This window comes from Muntiacus reevesi, chromosome 19 (assembly GCF_963930625.1).
Source record: "Muntiacus reevesi chromosome 19, mMunRee1.1, whole genome shotgun sequence".
Taxonomy (NCBI): domain Eukaryota; kingdom Metazoa; phylum Chordata; class Mammalia; order Artiodactyla; family Cervidae; genus Muntiacus; species Muntiacus reevesi.
Genome location: NC_089267.1, coordinates 59626364 through 59635922, shown reverse-complemented (window position 1 = coordinate 59635922; position 9559 = coordinate 59626364).

Genomic DNA, 9559 nt, shown 5'->3' with positions numbered 1-9559 from the left:
CTGCCAAGTGCTCACTCAAGAGCCACAGGTAGCTAGTGGCCATGGTACTGAACAGAAGAGATACGGAATATTTCCACCATCACAGAAAGTTATATTGGACAGCACTAATTTAGAGCAATCTGCTTGCATTTTCAGTTGTCTTGTAATAAACTAATTTAGAGCCATGTGAATGGACAGAATCACGGAGCTAGAAGAGTAGAGAAAGAGCAAGGGCAGGAAATCCAGGGATAGAGCCCTCGCAAAATCAGTTTATAGAGAATGAGTAAGCTAGATGCCTGCAAGAAGTGTGAGGTGAAATGGCCAAAAAGGTAGGAGAAAAGCCAAGACAGAGTGATGATTCAGAGAAGAAAAGAGAGTGTGTAAAGAGGAAGTGGTCAACTATGTTGAGTGAATGCAGTTAAGAATTTGGGGTAAGAATGGACTAGAACATCTCAAGAAGAGCAGTTTCAGGAGTGACCTGATTAGAATGGTGTAAGGGGCTAGAGAGAGGGGAGGCGGAGGCAGCCTATATGAACCTTTGGGAAAGAGCCCAGAGAGATGGTTGATTGCTTAAGGGGAAACGTGGATTCAAGACAGGGTTTTTGCTTGTTTATTTTGTTTTTTATCATGTCCTGGTTTGTTTTGGTTTTTAAAATTGGAGATGTATATATTCATATGTATATGTGTATATATATATACACACACCTGTGGATAAAGTCCAATAGAAAAAAAAAGGTTGAGGATGCAGGAGAGAGGAATTGAAAAAAGGAGAAAGGTTTTTCAGAAGACAAGAGAGAAGAGAATAGATGTAAAGAGTAGAGAGGGAGGGAATAGACCACTGGAAAGCAGGAGTAATATAAAGCAAATATTCAGAAATGGGCAAAGATAGTCTGAGAAGGATCACGCACAGCAAGAGAGCAGGCACACAGCTGCCAGGCCTCTGGGGCTCCTGGTCTTGTGTCCTCCCTATGGCCAGACCTTGGTGCTGACTGCAAAGTCATTCCATCACTGGCTCTCAGACTCCTCAGGCCCCCTCCCCACTAATGCCCACCATGTCCTCAGTGGCCTTTAAGCAATACTCTCTTTATTTGGCTAAATTGAGTTGCTTGATCTAGCACAAAATGGCAAATTAACACATATCCATTTAAGATTTAGCCATTTGTATAAATCAATTGCATTATTGTATCTAATTTTTTCATCATAGCTAATAAAATGTGATGTAATTGACTAGTTCTTCTCTCCTTGTATATGCATAGTGGTAAGTCAAGTGATTGAAAGGCCAGCAAGAAAAGTGTGAGGAGATAACTATCCTACATAACTGAAACACAGAATCTTCTGAAAGAAAATCATATAAATTATCAGACTGCTAAACTGTATATTTCAGTCCTGTTTTTATTTTAAATATATTTTATTGTCCTTTATTAAGAAAGGTAACATGCACCTGGTAAAAATTCAAACATTATATAAGTATATAAGATAGAAGTTAAAATGTCCTATAACTTCATTGCCAGAGATGATTACTGTATAAAAATACAAATGGTATATAACTCTTCTGATAATATTAGTATTTTTCCAGATACTAATATTATATTCATATCTTTGACAATAATGGTTTCCTATTATATATAAAGTATTATTAATATAACTATTTTTTCACTTAATATGTATGTTTTGGACATCTTTATCTTTCACAGTCATTATTAATTATTGCAGTATTACACCTTTACAATAATAAAAATATTCATATCTTTCAACTGACAAAATTAAAGCATATAAAGCATATCAAACAGTGTTTTACCACAAGAAACATCTAGAGTACTTTTCTTACATTCACATGTTGAGAACGAGGCCCAAATGGCACTCCTTGTTCACTTTACTAATTAACTCACTCTGTTTAAAGATCTTGGTAAAATTTTGATCACATGGTCATTGGTTGCACACAAGTTCAGAGATACCTTGAATTCTTTTGAAGTCTATATTTGACAGTTCAGTCATCCACAAGCTAAGCATAAAATGTAATAATAGTGTAAGAGCATATTTTAGCCTGATTTCAAAGCCAAAGCCAATTTACAATGTAAAGTTTACAGCAAAATATATAGACTGCAGCCAAAGTTGCACTTAGAGGAAAATGTATATAGTCTTACATGTTTACTTTGGGAAAATATAGAATGAAAACAAATGAACCAAACATAACATTCCTATCAGAAATTAAAAAGAAAAAAAGAAACAGCTTAAGACAAATTTTAAAAAGGAAAACCAGAAGCCATTATTTGAAAAATAATAGAAAAATGTGATTGAGTTATATACCCCCAAACTATCTTTTTTTTTAAAGAATGTTATGTCAGGCAATCTTCTTGGGCAAAGAGGATGAAAACACAGTTCAGCAAATAAAGAATAATAGTACAACAACAAAGTTTATTTTTAATGGTGAATATTCTATGATTTATTTATTTAAAAAAAACAGTAAAATTTATCTCCAAACATCTCCTCTACTATATCACATCAACAAGCCAAAGGAAGGAAGCTATATATTCATCAGATAGATGCTAAAATGACGTGTGATAAAAATAATATCTGCTTTTGAATTTTAATAATAGTAACCTAGAAATTGAGTAAAACTGTCTTACAAAAACAAAGAATACTTCTGTGAAGACCAGGCATGTTACACTGAACACTGAAATACTAGTGTTTCCATTAAAGTAAGGAATACAAAAGGAAACTTGTCCTTAGGACCATTTTTTAACAAGTTCTGGAAATTCTAGAATTTAAATGAGACATGAAGTAAATAAGAAGCATGACTATGGAGACTGGTTTCACTTTGAAGAAACAGCCTGCCTTCCCTCTAAGAGTGTATCTATGCTTTGATACATCTTGCTTTGCACTTAAAAAAAAGAAGAGGAGGCGTAGCTGTGGGAAAGGGATGATAAATGTATCATTACTTACAGATGATAAAGTTGTATACATTCATAATTAGGAACAATAATCAATGAACAGCCAGATAAGAAAGCAATCATCAACACATTAGATTTCCTATTTATCAACAATAGCCGGTAATAAAAATATGGTGAAAAAGACTTCTGATTTGCAATAGGAAATGATTTTACATATGTGTATATTTATACACATGTGCATACACACAAAAAAATAGTTACCTTTAAAAAGAATATGAAGTTCATATATCAGAAAAATTATAACATTTACCTTGAGTAATATAAAAAAATGAGAAATATAAATGAAGAGAGATAGTATAACTCTGGATGAGAATGAATGAGTATTATAAAACTTGTAAATACTTCCTAGATAAATTTAGGACAATAAACATCTGGAAATGAAGTTAGCAATAGATGTCAAGGACTTTAAAATTGTTATATTTTTTGATCCAGTAATAATTTTACTTCCAGGGCTTTAATCCTAAGAAAATAATCATAAACCTTGAAAAGATTTAAGGATAAGGGGATGTTTAGCAATATTGTCATGTACTCTACATAGAAAATAGAACAAATACATTTGAAATTCAACACGGAGCACTTGCTGAATGCCAAATTCTTGTTTGTTTGTTTTTGTCCATGCTGCCCAGCATGTGGGATCACATTTCCCCGACCAGGGTTCGAACCTGCACCTCTGTGTTGGAATTGGGGAGTATTAACTACTGGACCAACAGGGAAGTCCCCGAATGCCAGATTCTGTGCTTGACGATGGAGATATAGATGAATAAAACAGTCATTATGCCCCCCTTCACAAGGTCAAAAGTCAGCTGAGTTCAATGACAAGGGAAAGGCTGATATTAGAGCCCTTCAGAAGAATGACCCACCTAGAATGGGGGCCAAGAAGGTTCACAAAGCACCACAAATTGGGCGGCTGAACACAGTAGAAATTTACTGCCTCACAGTTCTGAGGGCTGAAGGCTGAAATCAGTGTTCTGTCACGGTCACGCTCCCTCTGAAACCTTCCATGCCTCTTCCTAGCTTCTGATAGTATTAACATATGGGCAGTCTTGGGCTTTCCTTGGCTTGCAACTGTACAACCTCTGCCTTCCTTACCCCATGACATTCTCTCTGTGTCTCTGTCTTTACACAACCACCTTCTTACAAGGACACCTGTCCTACTGCATTAGGGCTCCCCCCTCCTCCAGTATGACCTCGCCTTAACTAATTATACCTGCAACCACTCTATTTCCAAATGAAATCACACTTTGAGGTACTAGGGTTTAGGACTTTAACATATCCTTTTTTTTTTTTTTTTTTTTGGAGGGGCGGGGAAAAGACTCTGATTCAATATTTGTTGAATGAATGAATATGATTTGGAGATCTGGAGGAGGAATTTGTCTTAGATCAGAGGAGGGACACTATACCATTTTAGTGAGAAGGAAGGGGGGAAAAAAACAGTGGGATATATACAATGGTTGGTATAAGGAAATTATCATCTGAAGTCCTCAAAGTTCTCCATGAGGAGGAGGGTGAAATCTCTGGTAAGGGGAAAGTTGAGGTGGAGGAGAGAAAAGTCAAAATGTGTGGTGGAGAAAGGAAGTCAAGAAGACTGCTTCGTTGCATTGGGGGCTGGTTGGGATTGGAGACCATAGCTGTTTGGTAGCACAGATCTGCCCTGCCGTGTGATTTCTGCAGCAGGGCAAATGGTTGGATTTATTATAGCTGAGATATTGCCAAGTAATAACTAATGGAAGAAAACAAGGATGAAGGGATTGGAGCTATTGTAGTGAGAAGTCTACTGTTAAGCTTCAGAATTAGGCTACACAGGAAGGAAAGTTAAAGACACACTTGATATGTAATGATAGGTTCTTTTCTTTGCAATTGAATTGTTGCTGTATAGTATATGACAGGTGTACAATATAGTGATTCACAACTTTTAAAGGTTATACTCCCTTTATAGTTATTATAAAATATTGGCTATATTTCCTGTGCTGTACAATATCTCCTTGTAGCTCATTTATTTTATACATAGTGCTTTATACCTCTTAAAGGGCTTCCCTGAGAGCTGGGTTTGTAAAGAATCTGTCTGCAATGCAGGAGACCCCGGTTTGATTCCAGGGTCAGGAAGATCCCCTGGAGAAGGGGTAGGCTACCCACTCCAGTATTCTTGGGCTTCCCTTGTGGCTCAGCTGGTAAAGAATCCGCCTGCAATGTGGGACACATGGGTTCGATCCCTGGGTTGGGAAGATCTCCTGGAGAAGGGAAAGGCTACCCACTCCACTATTCTGGCCTGGAGAATTCATATATATAGTGCTGGAGAGTTCATTCAGATGATAATATTGTATGTGTGTGTGTGTGAGAGAGAGAGAGAGAGAATCACATCTTTTTTATCCGTTCATCTGTTAACGGACACTTAGTTTACTTCCATATTCTGGTAGCTAACTAATGCTGCTATGAACACTGCGGGGCATGTATCTCTCAAATACCTGTTTTGTTTTTGAGCAGATATACACCTAGGAGTGGAATGTATGGCACTTCTAATTTTAGTTTTTTGAGAAAACCCCATACTGTTTTTCACAATGGTTGCACCAAGTTACATTACCACTGACAGTGTACGAAGGGTCCCTTTTCTCCACACCCTCACCAGCATTGGCTATTTGTGTTCTTGACGACACCGTTCTGACACATGCGAGGTGATATCTGACTGTGGTTCTGACTTGTATTTCCCTGATGGTCAGCAATGTTGACCATTCTCCCCGTTCCTGCTGGCCATCTGCATGTCCTCTTTATAGAAATGTCTATTTAGGTCTTCTGCCCGTTTTTAATCAGGTCGTGTGTTTTTTGATGTTAGTTGTATGAGCTGTTGATATATTTTGGATATTAACCTCTTTTCAGTTATATCATCGGCAAATGTTTTCTCCCATTCAGTAGATTGTCTTTTTGATGGTTTCCTTTGCTCTGAAAAAGTTTTTAAGTTTAATTAGGTCCCATTTGCCTATTTTTGCTTTTATTTTCTTTACTTTGGAAGACAGATTCAAAAAAGTATTGCTATGGTTTATGTCAGAGTGTTCTGCCTATGTTTTCCTCTCGGAAAACATGATTTTATAGTTTCTAGCCTTACACTTAGGTCTTTAATTCATTTTGAGTTTATTTTTATATATGGTACTAGAGAATATATATATATATACACACTATGATTTATTTATTTTTTACTTATTTGTTGGTTCTGTGTTTGGCTGTGCTGCACAGGGCTTACGGGATCTCAGTTCCCCAACCAGGGACCAAACCTGGACAACAACAGTGAAAGCCTGAAATTCTAGCCACTGGGCCACCAGGGGACTCATGAGAACGCTCTCCTTTCATGCTTTTACATGCTGTCACCCTATAATGAAATTCCTTACCTATTCATGCATGGACTACTTTGCCACTCTGGGGAAGCTTAGGGACTCTGTCTCAAATATATATATATATATATATATTCAAATATATTTTTAAATACATAAAACAAAATACATGGGATTACATCTGAAACCATTTACATTAAAATATATTTACCAAAATATTTAAACAAACCAAATGTGCGCTACAGTAATGTAGCTGTGATCTGAATGTTTGTGTCTCCCCAAAACTCAAATACTGGAATCCTAACACCAATGTGATGGTGTTAGGAGGATAAACCTTTCGGAGGTCATTAGGTCATGAGGGTGGAGCTCCCATGAGTGGGATTAGTGCTTAAAATGGGGTTAGAATCACTCAGAGTTCTCTTACCCTCTCTCACTATGTGAAGGCACAAGGAGAGGTCTGTGATCCAGAAGAGAGCCTTCCCCTAACCTCGTGGCACCCTGATCTTAGACAAAACTTAAGGGCTGAAAGAACTGTGAGAAATAAAGTTATGTTATTTATAAGCTACTTAATATGTAGAATTTTGTTGTAGCACCCTGAATGGGCTAAAGTAATGTGTTTCTTTACATTAAACAACAAGATCAAGCAGCAGACTTAAAAAGGACCATGATTTCTAGGTAGAAATAAGCACAAATGAAAATTTATATTACATAGAAAAGCTATGTGATACAAACCATAATATGTTCTACACGAAAATAACTATGCTTTCTTTCTATTGATGACATCACCATGTTGTCGTTCAGTTGCTAAGTCAGTTCAATTCTTTGTGACCCCATGGACTGCAGCATGCCAGGCTTCCCTGTTCTTCACTATCACCCAGTTTGCTCAGATTCATGTTCACTGAGTCAGTGATGCTATCTATCTACACCACTGATACTGCTAATAAATCTGTCATATATTGCCTACATTTATCTTTGAAGGCAATACTAAATTTCAATTAGTGCTTGGTAAAAATAAAGACATAAATTTTCCCTATTGACATTCATAGACCCCTAAAATTTTACCCATCGCCTCTCAGAGGCCAGTGGATCCCAGGTAAGAACGCTGGGTGTGGAGGGAGGGAGCAGAGGAAGTCAAAGAACTCAGAAGCCAGATTGGACATTGACATGTAGACATTAGAGACAGATGACATAACAGGACAGATGACAAAATAGGACAGCAAACCTGGCCTCAAACTCTTCAAAATCAATAAAGGGTAGCAATTAGAAACTTGGAAAATAATCACCTTAGGACAAAGGATGGCAAGTCAAGTAAGATGAGTCTGAAAAAATCAAGGGGTTGTACATAAAAATGGAGGAATAATTGTCAAGAAGTGGCAGTAAGAATCAAGGAAGATATCGACCTTGACTTCCACATCTGAAGGAGAACTTAAGAAACCTTCAAAGCAAGCAGTGCCCTGAGAACCAAACTGTAGTTAGTGCGAGGAGGTGGAAAGGAAGCACAAAAACATGGCTAAGGACGTGAGGTGGTTTTTACCCTGCAGACTGGAAAGTGGAAAAAACAAGGAGATGCGGTGATGCATAGATATGCATCCTTTTCATACTCTTTTTCATTGTGGTCTTTTCTCAAGGTGTTGAGTATAGTTCCTTATGCTCTCCAGTAGGACCTTGTTGTTTATCCCAGTTTGCATCTGCTAATCACAGCAATAATTAACACAATGCTATAAATCAACTATATTTCAATTAAAACAATAAAGAAAGAAAGAAAAGATTAGGAGAGAGGATACCTGTTGGGAGGGGCATGCAGTTTGGACTAGAATGGCTGCACATGAATGTGAGAAGATATGTTATTTTAGGATATGAACCCACTATCCAGAGATAACCAATGCAGTGTCAGTGTTTGGAATTTTTATTGCTGTAAAATTTATCATCCTGATAACATTCAAAGTGATAGGAACTTCCAGTCTTATGGAATTAAATACCCATAAAAGTGAAATGTTTTTGGGAATTCCCTGGCAATCCAGTGATTAAGACTCAGCACTTTGAGTGTTGGGGCTGGGGCTCAATCCCTGGTAGGGAAACAAAGATCCTGCATTGTCGCAGTCAAAATTAAAAAAAAGGAAAGAAAAAAGAAATGTTCTCCATGTTGCCATTGAGTAGAAGAATTTCTAACAGCATTGAAAAATTGCCATTATAGAATATTAAATACAAAATCAGGAAAACAAACCATATACAGAAAATTTTAAATTTTATTAAAATTTCTATCTGCATGGAAAAAGATATTAGTTTCTTTACAGTAAATTTATGACTAAATGGTAGAACTGTGTTATTTCAATTTTATTCTTAATATTTTCCTTATTTTTACAATTTATAAGATATCTTTTTAATTAAAAAAAAGCATTTTAGTAAGTAAAAAAAGAAAAACAAAATTATAGACTTTAGGAAATTAGATACATTTAAATACCCCAGAACCCCATGCCTAAAACTATAAAAACAACGTGGTTTACTTACTCTGGAAGTTTGTGTTCTGCAGATTTGTTCTTTACTCAAGTTAAAAATTGATAAATAATTTAAACACCAAGTAAATGGCAAATCAAAAACTGCATAGGAGACAGTCTCTTACACATGGAATTCATGGAATCTAAGTTTAGTAGATGTATTTGTTCTAAGAAAAATGTTCAAAGAAATTTGAGGTACTATTATATGAATCATCTATTAACCATAAATCTAGAATAAACATTAATATGAATTGAGTGTTTTATACTTCCTAAGATATGGCTATTTAGTAAGATAAACAATAATGCTATGAGCAGGATTGATATCACTAGCTGATAGAAGTGTTTAAAGTGTATATAACAAGCTCACCTCCCCAAGATGCCACTGAAGCTGAAGTGATACATCTCATGTTATTTAATTCATGTCAATAATTAGCTTCTAGAGTTTTGTTTGTTAGATTCAACCAAGGAACTCTTTCAGGGAAACATGAGCAGATATCCTGCAGATAATTGACATTATTGTAAACAATGAATGCCAATATTTTGGGATAAATAGATCATCTATGTAGGAAAAAAATTATTTAAAGAATATTCCCCCCCCCAAAAAAAAAAGAATGTTTCCCGTGGAAGTAGATTTTCAAGTAGCATGTTGTTGATACAACCCCAAAACATCCAATCAGCCAGTTAGACACTGTTCCTTCTCTCTCTCTTTTTTTTTTAAATTTAGCCATGGATGATCATTGCTGGTACATCAAGAGATGTTACAAAATAGTGATATTCTGTCTTTTTTTTTTTTTTTTTCAGTTGCTAACTGGGA